Source organism: Pinus tabuliformis, chromosome 6, assembly GCF_031772625.1.
Source record: "Pinus tabuliformis cultivar Carrire ecotype Pingquan chromosome 6, CPIR1, whole genome shotgun sequence".
NCBI classification, from domain to species: Eukaryota; Viridiplantae; Streptophyta; class Pinopsida; order Pinales; family Pinaceae; genus Pinus; species Pinus tabuliformis.
The window spans coordinates 1,398,135,286-1,398,153,877 of record NC_142292.1 but is presented as its reverse complement, the minus strand read 5'-3'; the positions used below and the strand labels follow the sequence as shown (position 1 = coordinate 1,398,153,877).

The window sequence follows — 18,592 nt, the reverse complement described above, 5'->3', positions numbered from 1 at the left end:
CCAAATCAATATTTGAGAAGAACCGGGCTCCTCTCAACTCATCCATCGACTCATCGATCCTGGGTATGGGGTACCTGTTCTTCAGGGTCTTCTTGTTCAAGGCCCTATAGTCAATACACATGCTTAATGTGCCATCCTTCTTCTTCACCAAAACCACGGAAGAAGAAAAAGGACTCGTGCTCAGCCAAATGTGCTTAATGGCCAACAACTCTTGAATGGCCCACTCAATCTGATCCCGATAGGCCTTGGGATGCCTATAATGGGTAGTAATCACTGCCTGTATGCCCTACTCAAGCTCAATGGTGTGCTCAAACCCCCGCTCCGGTGGCTGTCCTGGTGGAATCTCCTCAAATACTATGGCATATTGGTCAAGGATGGACTATATCTCTGGGTGCAATGTCTGCCTTGTAGTCCCTACCTCTGATGCATGCAGCTCCACTGCCCACTCTATGTCTCCTTCCAGAAGACTGCCTCCATCTGATGAGCAGAAATAGTCTGAGGCGGATATGTGTGTTGTTCCCATATCTTCTCATGCTTCCCTCTCTTCTCATCATCCCACTCCATCTCTAGGGTCTTCCAATCTGTCGTGACCTTCCCTAGAGTGATAAGCCACTGAACACCCAATATCATGTTGGTGTTCGAAATATCAACCACGAATAAGTGGTCAGTCAATGTGTAGGTGCCCATCATCATTGGTAGCTCTGGAACATAACGAGCACACACCATGGTCTGATCTCCTGGGACCAAAACTAAAAAGCCATCAAAGCTCTCTGTCTATATACCTCTCCACTCAACCATCTGTGCATCGATGAAGTTGTGGGTTGCCCCACTGTCAACCAAAATTGATACCCACTGGCCAGGTATTGTCCCCCATATGTGCATTGTCAAATACTTGGGAACTTCTTGCAATGCTACAAGGGCCCCTCCAGTAGGTGCAAAAACTACACCACCCAGTGCAGGTGGTGGAGGTGGCAAAATATCCTGCGCAACATGACTATCTCCTAACTCTACATCATCCTCCTCATCCTCTTCCACGTTGCTCTGGGAGAAGACCTCAATAAAATGTGCTTTGCTAGCAGCACATCTATGTCCTGATGCCCATGGCTCTTGACAGGTGAAGCACAACTGCTTCTTCTTCAACTCCCTCTTGGCATCACCATCAATCTATATTCGTCCTGGATTTCCCTTTGGAGGAAGAATCCTCACATCCTTCCCCTTAGGCTGGAAAGCCTGTCACTGGGGTTAAGGTGTTCGGGTCCTACGTAAGGCATCTTGTAAGTCCTGGGTTCTGCTAATAGCATCCTGGAGTGTGGCTAGTTTAGTGGACTTGACTAGACCCCGAAGTGGCTCTGCTAACCCCTCAACATACATGTAGATCCTCCGTGCCGTGGATAGATCTGGCACCATCACTGAAATCCTCAAGAAGTCTGAAATGTAAGTCTCTGGGCTCCCTATCTGCTTGAGCCTTGTTAGCTCAACAAAGTGTTGTTCCAGATCCCTCTGGTCAAACCTCTCCATCAATCTCCTGGTTAACTCAGCATATGTCATCACTGTGGAATGTCCGAGTGTAACCATCCCATGGAACCACCAATCCTATGCCTCACCATCTAAATGTAATGTCGCCACCTTGATGGCCTCTTCCTTTGAAATCTGATTAAGCTAGAAATAGATGTCTAGCTTCTCCACCCAAGACCTTGCTAGACTATTTGATGAACCATCAAACGTAGGCAAGTGGAATCTACTAGCTATGTGGTGGGTGTCTCCATCATGATAAGGCCAATGTGCTCTGTGATGGTCACGGGGTCTACTATCCCACTGGAGCTGAACAAAGTCTCTGAATGAGAGAGCATCCCTAAACTCCTATCCATAGGCCTAGTACTCCGCAAAATAATCGCCCATATGACTGGGCTTTGCCTCCTACTGTGCTCTGGCCCCCCTGTCTGCTCCTAGGAAAGTGGGCATGGTAGAGCGTATAGGGGCATGTGAGGCCACCTGCTAAGTAGTATCATGTTGAGTGACACCCTGCTCTGGAAAATGGTGAGATGCACCTGATCCCTCTCCAACCTGGAAAACCCGTGGGCTGTCACGCTATCTAGCCTCCACTGCCATGAATCTCTGCCCCATCACCTCGATCTACCTCGACAGATCCTGCATTAATTTGAGGAGCATGTCCACAAATTTCTTCCCATCATCATCTGCCATTGGATCCTCCTGCTCTGCGTCCACCATAGGTTCCTCCTATTCTGTGTTCACCACAGGATCCTCCTATTCTGTGTCCACCACCCGAACATAGTCTCCCTCTCGATAGGACTTTTCCCCCGGTGTCATAGATTGCTAGCTCCACAGGCCAAGCTAGATCTATGCTCTAATACCATTGCAATATCTCGTTTCGTAAATATCCCTCAAACCCAAGCAACTCCAACCAAACACGTCCAAATGATATAGTGACCGGGAAACTCAAAGTGATAAAAATAATAGTGGTACAACATATAATAATGCGAACATGAAATATAAGCAGGTACTCAAGAAATGCAAAGAGAAATGCTAAGCCATTTTATTATACTGAGTAATGGAACAAGAGGTGATCAGACATGTAGCACCTCAACTTGCACAAATTAAGTGAAGAAATACACTCAGAATAGCAAAGGAATGGCCTCTCTCTGAACTGTGTCCAAGCTACTGGAGAACTATCGTGCTGCTGCCACTGCTAGAAATCAAATGAGGATTTGCGACTGTTCCCCTCCTTAGAAAATACTAGAACTCTGGAATCAGACTCTACTCAATAAACCCATAAAAACCCATAAATCGTTTCTGAAATAGTCGACCCCCGAAAATCACCCCCTTGGGGATCTACACTGTCCCTCAAGGCTCTGCACTGCCACTGAATAGAATCCTCCAAAAATCCACCTGAAACTCTGCCAAAATCCTCCAATATGCAAGGGTTGATCCCCTGCTCAATCTCCTAGCTCAAATTCTCCACCAAACCCTCAATCTAGAACTCCCACCAAAAGAACTGCGTCCCTCTCTCAAGACTATGTAGTTATCTAAAATGCTCAGTTCCTCCTCCCTCCAAAGATCAATCCTCCTACAAAATACTGCTGAAAAATACCTTTCTTGAGCAGGCACTCAAAGTCCCACAGGGCTAAGGGTGAGATCTCCGAACGGAGACACTCGATGCACTAAACAGTGCTGTAGACCAGCTAAACAGCCAGCGTGCTCTAAGTCAAAATGACTAGCTCAAATGCACATAATCGAATGAAAAAATGAGGAGGCTACCCTCTCCTTTATAGCGTTGGCCTCTCTCAATCCCCAGGCCCACCTCCTCCAATGTAGTCCCTCTCTTGCCACGTGTTCCTTTCCATTTGCGCAGTCCATCCAAGTGTCTGCGTGGGCCCCATCTCTGCATGGTCCTTTGGCCCCCTTGGCTCCCCTTTAAGTCACAATGTTGTGCTACTAGGGAGTGACTTTATTCTAAAGGTGAGTTATGTCCCCCTTTTCCTCACCTTTTTATTTATAAATAACTATAGTAGGCAAAATTGAGCAAAATCAAATATTCCAATTAGCCATAGCTAATTAGGAATATTACATCCAACTGTCATAGGGTTGAAGTTGGCAAAGAATATTGCAGCAGCAATGTCAATCCGACATTATACAAAAGCATGATAGACAGCTTGATGTATTTGACCACCATGAGGCCGGATATAATGTATGCAATAAGTTTGGTGTCAAGGTTCATGGAGACACCCAAGGAGACACATTGGCAAGTAGTGAAAAGGTTTTTGAGGTATGTCAATGGAACAAAATAGTCTGCCATTTTGTACACAGCGACAAGTGATTTCAAGCTGGTTAGTTACACTGATAGTGATTGGGCAGGGAGTGTCGATGACAGAAAGAGCACGTCAAGATATGTTTTTCATTTGGGTTCTAGAACCATTTCATGGGCCTCCAAGAAGCAGCAAATAGTGTCACTCTCAATAGCCAAAGCTAAATATGTCGTAGCAACTGTTAGCGCTTGAAATTTCACCTCAGGCTGAGAAAGGTAAACCTCAAGGCAACATCAAACCATTTAGCCTCGTAGCTAGCCCTACGGGGCAGGAGAAGGCTCTCTCCGGTCTATCTCGGTAAAATCTTCAATGGATGAGATGACCAACAAGGTAACACTGATATTAGGCTAGTAAACTGATCAAAGAGTTTTGATTTGGGGTTTTTTGGGTTTTTGGTGGCAAATTGAGGAGAGGGCAATTTTGGGTGCGGGGATTGAACACAGTTTCTGCAGGGGGTTCCTTGGGGCGAGGTAGGAGACAATGTTGATGCCTTTAACTGAGGTGGATGGTCAGGAAAGAAAGATGAAGAGCTAAAGAGAGCAAAAAATAACCTTGAATTCTCTTTAGACAGTAGAAAACATTGAAATTAAACAAACTTAAAAGTAGAGCATGGCAGGCATGAATTCTTACTTTAACACTTCATTTGTTTAATGTGCAGAAGTAAAAGAAAGGAAATGAATCACATAACAAGATTACAGGTACATTGAGAAACACACCATCAACACATGAGTCCACAAGAATCCCAAAGAGAACTGCAAAACCCTGGTCTTCCTTAGCCAAAAATTGCAGAGATACAGTGAATAATACAATGATAGCTTCTCCCTCAAGAGTCCAACCATGAAAATGAGCAAGAAAGTACATAATATAGATGATCTAACCTCTTTCCCTGCCTCCATGGGTTGAGCTCACTATCCTAGGAGCTGTTTCAACCACTTCTAAACTAAGCACTACAAACTAGGCAGTCAAAACAACTTGCCTCTATAAACTTGGAAACCAATTCATTCATTTAATATTTACCCTTTTCATGAATGAATCTTCTAGAAATGTTACATAAGAGTAAAAGTGTCTGAAAAGTACAATAATTACATCAAAGAGGATCATAATTCACCCCAAAAAGTCAAACTGAGTCAAATCTGCGTTTTCTGGGTTGTACAGTGCATTTTGGAAAAAACTGCCTGACGGGTCGCGCACCCCTGCCTGACGGGTTGCGCACCTTTGGCACCACTTTTGGGGCACTTGTAGGTGGCCAAATTGAGCAAGAGTAGGCTTGTTGGAAAGGTCTGTGAGCATACTTTCCAACCCAACTGGAATTTTTGAATTTGGAGTTCATTTGCCCTGTCAACAATGAAATCTCCCAAGACTGCTTTCTGCAATTCAAAAAAGTGGCAGAAAGTCAATTTTTGCTAGTTTTTTGACTTTCTGGAGGCCCAAAACTTCACCAAATCTCAAGTCCATCCATGAGCATGTGTAACTTTGCCTGACAAATCTGGAAATGCTGAGTTTTTTTCAAAAGGAGTTGCCCTGATGAAGGGTCGCGCGGGGGGTGAGACCCGTTAATGGGAAAACCTACAAATTGCCAAAAAATGCCAAAATTCACCCAAAATTCTCAAAATTTCTTGGGATTTGTGCTGTGGCTAGGCTATTTAGTGCCTTGATCCTTGAGTGAAGCCTCAGCCAAGATACGGAGGGGATTTGGCCTCTTTCTCCGTTTTAGTGCCTCGGTCAACCGCCTTTGAAACATCTTCATCTTTGCTTTGCACACATGCATTCTTGCCCAGTAATGGTTTTTCATGTTCCTCAGCAATTTCTTCTCTTGGTTGGCCTTAGCCAACAGCCTCTCCAAGTGTGCATTTACCCAGATGAGCATGGACTCTCGGTCAGCAGGCAATGGATCACTGGGTCTTCTTCGGTTCAAGATTCGGTCACTACAAATCCTCCACAGCTCATCAAGTGCTTTCTCATCCTCCAACTGTTTGTTGCACTGCTCCAGGTATGAGATTGTCCATTGTGCACCTTCTAGTCTCTTTTGCAATACCTCATTTTCAGCTCTAAGGTGCTGAATGACCTCCTTTGCCTCTTGGCTCGGAGAAATGGCCTCAAGATCAACAAGCTCAATATCTGGAACTCCTGATGGCCCCTCACCAATCTTGGGTTCCTTGCCCCTCTGTGCTGCCTGTGCTGTTGAAGAGAGCGAGGCCCCTTCCACCTGATGTGGAGATAACACTCCCTGAGCTGATGATGAAGGCGAGACCCCTTCCACTTGCTGTGGAGATAGTACTCGCCAAGCTGCTGCAAACAAGGCCCTCGGGCCTTTCTGATAGGTAACTAGAGGTGAGGAGATGACATGTCTAGTGACAGGGATGTCATGCTGCTGGGATGGTCCTCCCTCCTCGTGAACAATCTCAGGATGTGGCGAGGGTGGTGCTGTGAAAAACTCACGAGAGATGAACTCCTCCCATGAGATGCCCTGCTGAGCCAACTGATGCAATACTACAAGCTGAATCAAACCATAATGGTACAGGCTCCTATACTGCTGTGCCGGACTCTTCCTCTGCAACATGGGCACCATCCTCTGAATGTTCTGATAGAAGAAGACAGGGATGTTCATCATCCTCACTCTGGTGAAGTGCATTAAGAGGCGAATATGGTATGAATATACCTGTGAAAATCTGCCCTCACAGGTAAAATAGTGCATGATGAGCCTCATCATGGGAGCATACTCACTCCTGAGAAACCTGAATGGAAACACACCTGCCAAATGTCTCATGAATGGTGGCCAGACAAAAGGCTCAAAGTGAACATTATCCAGCACCTTGCGCTTATTCCACACCTCCCCAACATTAGGTATCCCTGTGGCATGTGAGATCACCTCGGGTGTCAATGTAAAGTTCACCCCTGCAAGGTTGACATGTCCATCATGCAAGTGTAAAACAAATAAGCGAGCCAACTCTCTGTGGTGCTGAATCCGAGAGATCCTCTCACAAAACTCGTAGCAAGACATATACTGGAAACATGTGACTGCCATAGGACAGGCCTGTAACTCTGCTAAAGAGGTGGGCTCCTCTCGCTTATGATGTCCACCCTTTCCACCCTTATGAGGCCTCCTCTGTACCTCAATCTCTGAAGCTGATGACTGGTCATCACTTTGCTCATAAGTTTCGGTTTCTGACATTGTTTAAGGAGCAAAGTGGAAAAACTCTGTTGTTGCTTCTGCCTGTAAAAAGTTGATTTATATGCTGTTTCAAAGGGACAAGGAACATGAGGGAACTGTTAGGGGAGGGACATTTTTACAAGGAAAATGGGAATACATGTATACAACAGGGAATTTAGGGAAATACACTGCAAACATCATTGCATATACATCATCAATTTCATATGTTTACATGGGCATAAGGAGAGATAGGGTTAGGATGTGATTTTTTTTTTATTTTTAAAGGGAAAAGGGGTAGGTTTTATTTTCTTTAGAAATTTAAAAGGGAAATTGACATGGAAATATAGGGAAAATGAAATGGGAATGAAGAGAATAATTACAAGGGGAAAAACAATGAAACAACAATAAACCCTAGCATCTTTCTACAAATTTACATACAGCCATATGGAGCATTTTTTCTTGCACAATTTGATCATTAAAAACACACTCATGATGTCTTTCAACATAACCAGCAACCATTTCCAAGTTTAGAGAACCTACCTCAAGCAATTTGATGGTTTAGAGGGTGCTTGAGCAAATTTGAAATGAGTTGGGAGGGAGGTTGCTTGACGGGTCGCGCACCTCGCCCAACGGGTCGCGCGGGCCTGACGGGTCGCACCCGTTATGAAAATGCACTGCAGGTTGAGCTCTGACGGGTCGCGCGCCTGGCCTGACGGGTCGCGCGCCTGTCCTGCTCCTAAATTCGACCAGTCTTCACTCAAATCGCTTGGATGTTCACCCAATCTCTCTTGCAAGTGTCTTGGATGCACAATGAGAGTAAAAGGAGGGAGATTGGGTCTTTATAAGTTTCATTTGAATAAATTTCATGCTCAAACCCACTTTCTAATGTTTCTCTTTGACACTTTATAAAACTGACTTTTTTGGTTTCCTTTGTCCTGAAATTGACTCATTTAGTGCTTTTGCTTGATTCTTTTTGCAGGTAGATCATCTGAGGGATCTTGGCAAGGGGACCAGGGTTACATGCTGTCCGCTGAAGTCTTTTGAAATTTCATCACTTTTTACAAAAATTTGAAAAATGACCTTGGCTTTAAAAACAGAGTTTTTAAATCCAAGGTAAAAATTAACTGTACAAGATAAAAATTTCGAATGAACATCTTTACAATCATCCCTCTGGCTTGCTGAGCACTTATTGACCTTCAAAAACATGACCTTGTAAACATATTTGACCAAAACCCTAGACCTAGGAAATTGACCTCAATGACAAGACAAGACAAGCTTTGAAAGAGCTTAATGACTGAAATGACCTGATCCAGCAATGCCAAGAGGGGTAAAATATACCAGCTCCTCCATCAGGGTTATGGCATGCCTAATGGGATGCAAAAATTTGACACTGATGAGACACCTACCTATGCAAATGCAAAGAGTTTTGATCGCTGATGGAGGGCTCAAGACCGACTCTAACAGCAACAACAACAACATGTGAGGCAGTCTCAATGAGAAGGATGTTGAGGGATCTTCATCATGACCAAGAGGGCGTGACAACTATTTTCTGTGACAACACCTCAACAATTGCATTGTCAAAGAATTTTGTCTTCCAAAAGAGGACCAAGCATATTGATGCTAAATATCATTTTATTAGAGAGTTGATTAACAATGATGAAATTGTGTTGCAGCACTGCAGGTCACAGGAACAATTTGCTGACATCTTCACAAAGCCATTGGCATGTGAATGTTTTTTTATCTCATAAACTATTTGGGAATTGCTAATGGTGGCAATTGTTATTAACGAGGAGTGTTGGAAATAATTATCCCAACCACCCCAATAAACAACTTGACAGTAGCCATACTTGTCACACGTATTTTTGCAGGTTGCGTCTCTATTTGAAGATGGAAGGACTAAAGCGGGATGTGAACCATTCTGAAACGCAACAAGGAATTTAAAGAAGTCAATGTACTTTGGTAAATAGAGATGGTCAAGAATTCATTCAGAGACTATTGCCCACACTCCAGAAACACCTGCGTGATTCTGATCACACTCAACAACAACATCATATTAATTACTTATGTTGACTTATGTAAAATCATATGTTGACTTATATTATGAATGTAAAAGTCATTTTGTAATAGGTTAGAGAGTAAGAGGTTAGAGAGAAAGAGAGTGCAAGTCTCTGGGGAGAAAATGGTAGAGAAAAGTTTGGTGGGCGCGTGAAAACAACAGTTATAGTATTTTACTGTGTTATTAGAAATTTTGTTTTTTACTTAGTGAATGAGCCGCAACCTCACGTGAATGTATTTTCATGTATTAGAATTCAATACTAAGTTTTTATTGTGTTTTTCCAACCTTATCTTGTTTTATTCTCAGTTTTTGCATCTTTGAGTCTCTGTAATAGCTCTGGTAAATCTAGGTCCATGAAATAAAAGTCTTTAGCAGTGCACGAAGCTAGCTGTGTGAAAGTAGCTTCTCCAAAATCATAAATATCTGCCCCTCCCTGAAAGTTAAATTTACTAAATATTTCTAACAGTTGACTATACCGAAAAATAGCTAAACTGAAGGGGCCGTTGAATATTGAAGAGGAATAATCAGATCAGAATTTGAAGAATGGTGTGAGTCTCTCGTGATAAATCATAAAGAGGAATAATCAGATCAAAATTTGAAGAATGGTGCGATTCTCTCGTGATAAATCATGAACACGAAAAACGTCGGAAGACATCTGGACAACTTTATCAGTAGATACCAAACCCATAACGACCCAATTTGAATGGTAGCAGGCACAAACCTTTGAATCATTATTAGTTTGAATTTTAGGGTTATTTGGTTGTTTCTTGGTATATATTCCACTTGATCAAGCCCATATATTCAAACCATTGTCAGATCTTGAAAGATGGTTTTATAATTATAATTGATGTGATGAAGCTTCACATGCTTATGTGGATTGGAAATTCCAAGATTATTTCATAATCTGATCGTGAGGAAAGAGGTAGATGATTTTATCTCTCCTAAAGGTTAGATCATTTTAGAATCCGACGGTTAGGTCAGGAAAGAGGCAGAAGATTTTATCTCTCCTAATAGTTACATTTCAAATTGTCAGATTCAGAAAATATCATAAAATCTGCAAGTTCATAAATCTAATCTATTTACCAATCTTTTTGAAAAGCTTAGAATATATTGAAAGATTTAGGACAGAGGAGTATACCTCAAGATTTCAGTTGGGGTGATCAAATAACAACTAAATTGGACATAAAATCACAAAAATTTAACTCACATAGAACACAGTAATCGGAACTAATTTGGAGCTAAAACCACAGAAATTTAACTCACATAGAACAGAGTAAAACAAAGTAAAATTTGGGAGCAACAAAATAGAATTTTAGATTATAATTCTAATACATGAAATACACTCATATGGAGACTACCTCTCCTTCACCAAGTAAATAAATCACCAGGAGTTTCCCAGTAGAAACTTGACTAAACCAAGAGTGAACATAATAAAACAAAGTAAAATTTGGGAGCAACAAAATAGAAATTTAGATTATAATTCTCATACGTGAAATACACTCATATTTCACACTCATACAAAATAGAAATTTAGATTATAATTCTAATACGTGAAATACACTCATATTTCACACTCATATGGAGACTATCACTCCTTCACCAAGTAAATAAATCACTAGGCAGTAACTCTTGATGGAAACTTAACTAAACTAAGAGTGGGGATGAATCAATTTAGTATATTTATGGACATTAATTATTTTATTAAATCCCACTAACTAAACCATTACTTAGAAAATGATGACCAACAATTTGAATATTTGACCAGAAACTAATAAGAAAACTAAAACATCATACTTAGAAAATGATGACCATCAATTTGAATATGTGACCAACAATTAATAAGAAAACTAAAAACATCATATCAACACATAATAATAATGCATATTGACACTAAATATATGTGGAAACTCAAAAAGGAAGAAAACAATGATTTTATTATTGTTGTGATGCAAAGGGAAGCTCTTACTCATTACATTTGATTTTCTGTAGGCCACAACCTAGAGGCTGCTACCTCAATTTTCTACAAGCTGCAACATGCAAGGAAGCTTCAACGTCTATATGTTTTTTGTAGGCTAAAATGCACAGGAGGCTCGTATCTCAACTAACTCCAACTGGATATTTATCAAGCCTCAACTTGAAAGGAGACTACCATCCCCTGACGCAAACAAGAAATAACAATGTGTTGGTTTACAAGATTATAAATTATGCATATCTCGATCTTCATTTCTGCATCTTCTTCCCTTCAAATCTGCTTCACATTAGCTTCATAAGTTCGAGGTAACTAATGCATGATAGTTCAATCATCTCTCTCTCATTCTTCCATTCTCTCACATATTATGCCTTCCAAAATTAGGTCTTTTATAGAAATAGTTTGTTGGTTGTTTGTATCCCACATAGGAATATGAAGTGAATAGGCTTGACTCTTTTCCTTCCACTCATTCGTTTCCAAACTCTTTAGATCTTGAATATTAGAACACAAAAATAAATCATCCATCCAATATTAATCACAGCCATATGTAAGGATTAAATGAATTAATCTAATGTCAACAACAAACAACAATATTTATTCTTAATGCATCACAAAAATCTTTGCAACATATTTGCCTTTGCCTTGGAGTCTTTCCTTTGAATCAAAATAATTAAGCTTAATCAAACATTTCACATCACAAAATCTTCATTAAATAATCCCTGCAACATTATCACATGGGGGCTCCACTAGGGTAGCAATACCATACCACGTGGGTTCATATTGGGGGATATATATTGAGGAAAAGATGGGATAATATATTGGGGAATATATAGGGGGTAAAGGGTTTTTATATTGGAAGGTATAAAAAATGGAGTTCAAAGATAATGAAAAAATATAAAGTGGTATAAAAAATGTTAATGAAAAAATGGATACCTACAATATCTAGTGGAAATAGGGGTTTTTTAAATTGGGAAGTTGTATTGGGTTCGTATTGGTAGGGGCTTAAATAATGTGATTTTTAGGGGTATTTTCCAATATGTAGTCAAATTAAGGGTATTGTTTAATATGCCGCAAATGCACGTGATAGGACAAAGGTTCATTGAGTGAATCCCCCGTGCATTATCCAAGCATCAAGCCATCAACATGCCATCAAGGTATTTGTTTCTCCTTTGTCCATTGCTCTACTTCTCCTTTTCTTGTTGTTCCTATTCTCCTCCTTTGCCATCAATAACAATATTTCTAAGAATCTCCCCCTTTGGCATTGATGGCAACACATTAGTCCTCCCCCTATTGTCCTCAAACATATTTCTCATTGTTGCACATGACCTTTGCTTACCTCCCCCTTTGACATCAATGACAAGGGGTTATAGATGTCTTGTAGCTTGTAAAACCTGTCATCATTTCTTTAATGCTTTAAAACCTACAATGTATTGTTTTGCATCATTGAGTGAATGCTACTTTAGAATGAATGTTTCTCCATAAACATTGTTCTGAAAGTGCTACAAAACTCTTTTGAGAGAACACTTAAGTAGTAAGTGCATTGCACGATGTTGTGAAAGGATATGAACACATAGACCATTAAATATATGAGACATTAAATCTGCGAGGCATGTATTGTAATGCGCTAACCACCAGATATATGGACTCATTTGAGGTTGGCATGTATGAATGCATATTTCCAAAATTTGATACTCTTTCAGGCTCATGACTAGAATTCTCATGATATTTTCACCAGTTGATTTATCCAAATTTTGATCCACACGCTCCAACACATTAATCAGGTTATAATTGACCTCATGCACATCGAATATTACAGTACTCCATCGCACTACATTCAACAATTTTAATACACCATTAAACTCTGGCAACTGCACTTGTCATTAACATGCAGGAAAATATGAATTTGGCTCTCATTCACATACTACAACCATTCACATGAATGGAAACAACTCCTTTGTCTAAAGGAATTTCATGCTCATGGATAGCATCATAAGGCACTTCATCTAGAAAATTATTCTTTCCATCACCCACATGAATGGAAAGAGATCCTTTGAATAGAAAATGAGCAGCATGTCCCTTCATTATCGATTTAATAGACCTATCCTTTAGCTAAGAAATGTGTTCTACTCCCACTGTTCTTGCAAGTGTAACTCTGGAATAACATGCAATTGTAAATGTATTTAATGCCACACAAGGATTCAAGAGTGATCAAAGATCTCATGAGAAACAGTTTCTTGGACCTACACAATAGAGGTTGTCGAACAAAAATTGGATGATACTGATTGAACAGAGAAAAAATAAGCCCCACAATGAAAAGGAAGTAGTTCATTAATGTTCCACCCCAATTCATTGGATGAATTGTTATAAAACCTATCCTTAAGCCAAGAACCATTGTCCCTGCTATCAAAACAAGGAGGATATAGACACAAAAGAAAGAAAATGCTACAGTTCCAAGAAGCCCTAAAAAAACTAGCTTGATGAAAACCTCATTAAGAAATGGAGAGATAGGAGGATTAATCAACATTTATAACATAATGTGCCCAACCCAATCCATCGAAACAATAAACCCAAATATTACAAGTATTAATCTTTCTAAATAGCTAAGCACTGTCAAAGCCCATGATGAATCAACCTTTTCACCCTAAGGGTAGATTTCCTCCAAAGCGTTCACATCTTCTTAAAAAAAAACCTTGTTAACTTCCTTTACATTTTTTCAACCATTTTCTACCTTTGCTACCACTTCTCTTTTCTCCCATTGAAGTGAAGCAACTGCCTCTTTTACCTCTCTTGCTCACCTCCCTAATTCGGTGGCCTCCTTGATATACCAGCAGTTGTAGTAAGAGAAACAACATGTTCAGGAAAAGTTGTGTTCATGGTCCATGCAATCTTCTGATAATGCATCAGTTGTGTAAGAATCACACAAATTTTGAATTTCCATTTTTTCCTACTAGACAAGAATATTTTTTAGTAAAAGACTGGACCAACTGCTTCAAGAGTTAGTAGTTGAAGAATAAGAAATATTTCGTATAGTAAATTTGACTTTACCAACAAGGCCATAAAGAGTTCCAAGCATGAGACAAACATCTATAGCAGTCACAATGACCCACATCAAAGCACTGAAAACTCTATTTCCAAACCTCTTGTTTTGATCACCTTCAGAATATAACATGGAAAATACTAGCATCACATCAATGATATATGTTTCCAAACACAGATCCTTCATAAGGAAAGTTAAATTGCATGCCCCATTGCACATTGCATGTCTACAAGCTTGACAATTTGCAACATCTGCAGGTAACATGAAAATGCATTTGGCCACTAAAAGGCCCTGAACCACCACTAGCTTTGAAAATTATGCTTTATTGAGGTTATCAATTTCTAGATTTCTCATGGAATTATATATCGGCCAAAACTACAATGGATACCTGGGAAAAAAGAGAGTCGAGAATTCTCATGTGAATTGAAATTCATGGTAGATTGAGCCCTCCCCTTTTCCCTTGCAAGAATCCTAGTATTAACAATTATTGAAAACCTCGACTTGATTTTCATTGCAGTTTGGGGAACATGTGGCTCTCGAACCACTATCTCTACGCCACTGGTGGCAATAAGAAATGCTATGGGGTGTAGTTTTTCACTTGTTATCTGTTGTTTCCCCAACCCAAACCCTCATGGCATCGACGCTACAACTAAACGAAAAAAACAATCCAACTTCACCTATGCTCAACACGCTCCTTCTGTCACACTTACATTTGGATAATGGGGAGCGAATTATTTATGCGTTGTAGGGAGTGATTCCCTCAGCTATGCCCATGTAGTATCCTCCTCTGAGACATTAATTACAATGATAACATAGCTTAGTCACTTCAATTAGGTGTTTGTAGGCACATACATGTGTATATATTTATACCAATAACTTCTATGTTTAATGTGGAGCCAACCAGTCATACAACAAAAAAAATCCGCCTTAAATTGTAAGATTGAACATCTTCAAGTAATGTGAGGAACAAGAAGGCATAGTGACAAGATATTTTTCAATAACTATTGATGGACTACGTTGATCTCTTGTCCATGGGTTTCAACTTCCAGAGATGAGGTCACACAGTGGTGCTTAGTTGAATACTTGAATCACTAGGATGAGGATCAAACCTTTACTCTTCAAAGTAGTCCAAGATGGCTGGAATTTTAGGGGCTTCAAGACTTATGAAACTCAATGATACAAGTTTTGTTGCTACACATATAACAGAGTTAACATTCCATATGTCTCATAATGTGTGTCATAGAATATATATATTCATATTCTATAATCTGCCCTCACAACCTCACCCAATGCGATGAGTTGACTGCTTGACTTTTCGAAGGATGTGAGGGTTAGTCCTGCTACATTTATTTTGTTACATCGGTGGTGTCCATGTGCTACATACTTGCATTAATTCGTTTGACCTCTCCTTTCTTCCAGCTACAACATCCAACCGATCAAGAAGCCTCCTTCTAACCATTGATTCTATCACAAATATTTAATTGATATATAGATGCATGGAGGGATGAACTATCATATGGAGAAATCGATGTTGGAATATATATTTGTAACATTAGATCATGGCATGCTATATTTACCAAGCAACATCAATATTTATATACAACACAATAATACACCCAGGTCAACAACACAATACCTAATATTAATCCGTCTTCATAACAATGCATCTCCATAATAATATAACACATCGTTTTGTATAATGTGTAAACTGCACGATAATAATATAACCCTAATTGGACATGGAACGATATGAAACCAAGGCTTTGTGCATGACATATATATGATATATTATTTTTTATCACCATGTATAATGTGTCGGTTGAAATCGCTCACGCTTGCCCGAATTCTGGAACTAATTGCACTAATTTGCCAAAAAAAATTGTGTGTAGCAAGGTAAATGTATTGTTGATTTTTGATAGCATCAAATGTGATCTAGACATGAAAATTAGTGGAGAGGCTAAGACACATGATATATGCAAGATCCAGAAATAGATTGGGGAAATTCCACCCGGATGAAGAGATATTAAAATAATTTATATTTTTAATGGGGTTCCTAAGTCTAAACTTAGGAAAATTAAAATATTAATGTGTATTAATATAATATGTGTGAGAAAGTTATTAATAATGAGGATCAAACTAGATCTAATCTTAGTCATTGATTAGGTACTTAATCTCGGTCGTTGAATCGTGAACAGGAAAAGTATAAGAGGAGGCTTGAGGGTTAATTGGAGATACACCAAGTTGATCAAGAATTCAATTTTCTCGGGCAAGGTTTGCTGAGAAATCGAGTTAGTGATCTGTTGTAGTGAGGGGCAGTTTGAAAGAATACTGAGAATATATATTAGAGAGGCATAGAAAGTGCCAGAGAGACAATGCAGAGCCTAGGAAAACTGACGTAGAGGCAGAAGGCTAACATAGAAGACGTAGAGGGTGAAGAGGCTGACGCAGATGCGCAAGAGGCTGCGCTGAGGCTAGTAGAGCTGATGTTGGGCTGAAGAGGCAGTGCTGAGTCATTTTCGTGGGGTAGACTGGGAGCTGAGAGGCAGATGTAGAGACATAAAGGGTGATGCAGTCCTTAGAGGGTGGTGCAGTTCTAGAAGGAAGCTTGGAGTAGCTTTCACTATCAAGCTAAGGAACTATCGAAGTTGCTATGGGATCAATCATATGGTTATTGATCAGCTAGAATATCTATATAATAGGAGAGGTACTTCTACCAAGGAATTTCTCTGAAGGGTGAGCCATTTCTGGCACCCTAGTTATATTCAAAAATTTGCATAATAATAAAACCCTCATATCTGTTGCACTTGTTTTCCCACATTGGGTTTTTCCAGGGACATTTGTCCAAAAGTAATGGTGTCCCTTATGTGATTACCTTAGTTATTTCATTTTTTGATCTGTATTTGTGTTAATGTTGCATTTTTGTTTATTTCGGTATTTATATTTATAAATAACTTGTTAATGGAAAGAACAATTAAGAGATAATAAACCAGATAAAGCAGTAGGGATTTCTAATTCGTTAGACTTAGATATTTCAAAATGGTATTAGAGAATTGCAGATCACATGAGAATTGAAGGCACCAACAGAAATATGAAATTTGCAGCAGTAGTAGTTGTCCCGAGAGACAACATTGTTCTAGAGGAGAAGTAGCAAGAGAGGAAGTGACGTAGAGCCTACGTCATCATTTCAAGTCAGGTTAGTGCAGAGGCAGAGAGGGGTAGATCAAACCTACGCAGTTCTCGATCATCTTTCCCAGCCAGGAAGGATCGACATTGTGGCCAGGAGGAGAAGATTTAGCCTTTCTCGAGATTGCACAGAGCTTGAAAGGCTCAGTTTCTTCGGTTACCAGGGCTTTTGGAGCTGTGGGCAGATTGTGATTTTAGGAGCTTGTGGGACATTATTTCTGTCAAAGCATAAAAATGTCTAAGGAGGTGAGACCAAGGTAGAGGGACTCACTACCTCAACAAATTTCTAGCCAAGGAATCCAGATCCGTGTTGAAATTGCAAGGAGGATTGGAGAGGAGAGGTTCAATAGTTGGCCAGAGGATTTCCAGAATGGAAATTAGGACTTAGAGGGAGATTTCTAGGAGGGGAGTTGAGACTCAGAGGGAGTCCAAAAGAGGAGCTGAAATGGAAGTGAATGGACTAAGGGATCAGGACATGTTAGACGGGGCTTACAACTTTTTCATATGGAAGGCTAGGATCCTGGCAGTCCTGGATAGACATTGCATCAAGGACTATGCCTTGAAACTGTGGCTATCCAAGTTGACTCAGCTGAGAACGAGAAGTATGAGGATGCAACGGCAAGGGTGAAATGCATGATCCTAGATGGGACCAAAGATCATGTCATACCACATATTGCTAAGAAGAACAAAGTAAAGGAGATGTGGGACACCCTGACCACCTTCTACCAGGGCTCTTTCGTGCAGCAAAGGATGCTATTGGAGAATCAGCTGCGGTCATATCAGATGCAGAAGTGAGAGAAGATAGAGCCATTCCTTTTGAGGTTGCAGGTGATTCGCGACCAGCTTACTTCCATGGGTTCTACTCTAGATCTTGAATTTATGGTGAGGACTACCCTTAATGTAGTCTCCAAGGAGTGGGACACTTTTTTCCATAGTATTTTTGGCAGGGCTACTCTTCCCAGTTGGGAGGAGATGTGGGAATGTCTTTGATAGGAAGAGATAAGGAGGATGACCAAGTAGGGGAGTAGTGGCAAGGAAGGTCGAATCAAGAAAGAGGGGGAGGAGAATGCTGCTCTAGCATCTGTGAGACAGTGATGGAAGAGAAAGAAGAAGGACATCTCCAAGGTTAAGTGCTTCCATTGCGGGGAGCTGGGACATTATGCATCTGAGTGTCCTAGAAAGAAAAACAAGGGAAAGGCTTCTAATTCAAAAGCAGCTCCAGCTAAGGTAGAGAAAGAGGTCGAGACTGATGATGATTGTGCCATGAGTGCTCATGCACCTCTAGAGAAGAGGTGGGGTGATATCGAGTTGTAGTAAGGAGGATTACATCCTAAGGGCAGGATCCTTGAGGTGCCCAAAATCTTGGATCACA

At 40.3% G+C, this 18,592-nt stretch overlaps 1 pseudogene; it reads right to left on the bottom strand.

Annotated features, from left to right (window-relative positions):
• Positions 1 to 13,098: 13,098 nt before the first annotated feature.
• LOC149263871 (LIMR family protein At3g08930 pseudogene) lies at positions 13,099 to 13,821 on the bottom strand (annotated as a pseudogene).
• Between the last annotated feature and the right edge of the window lie 4,771 nt (positions 13,822 to 18,592).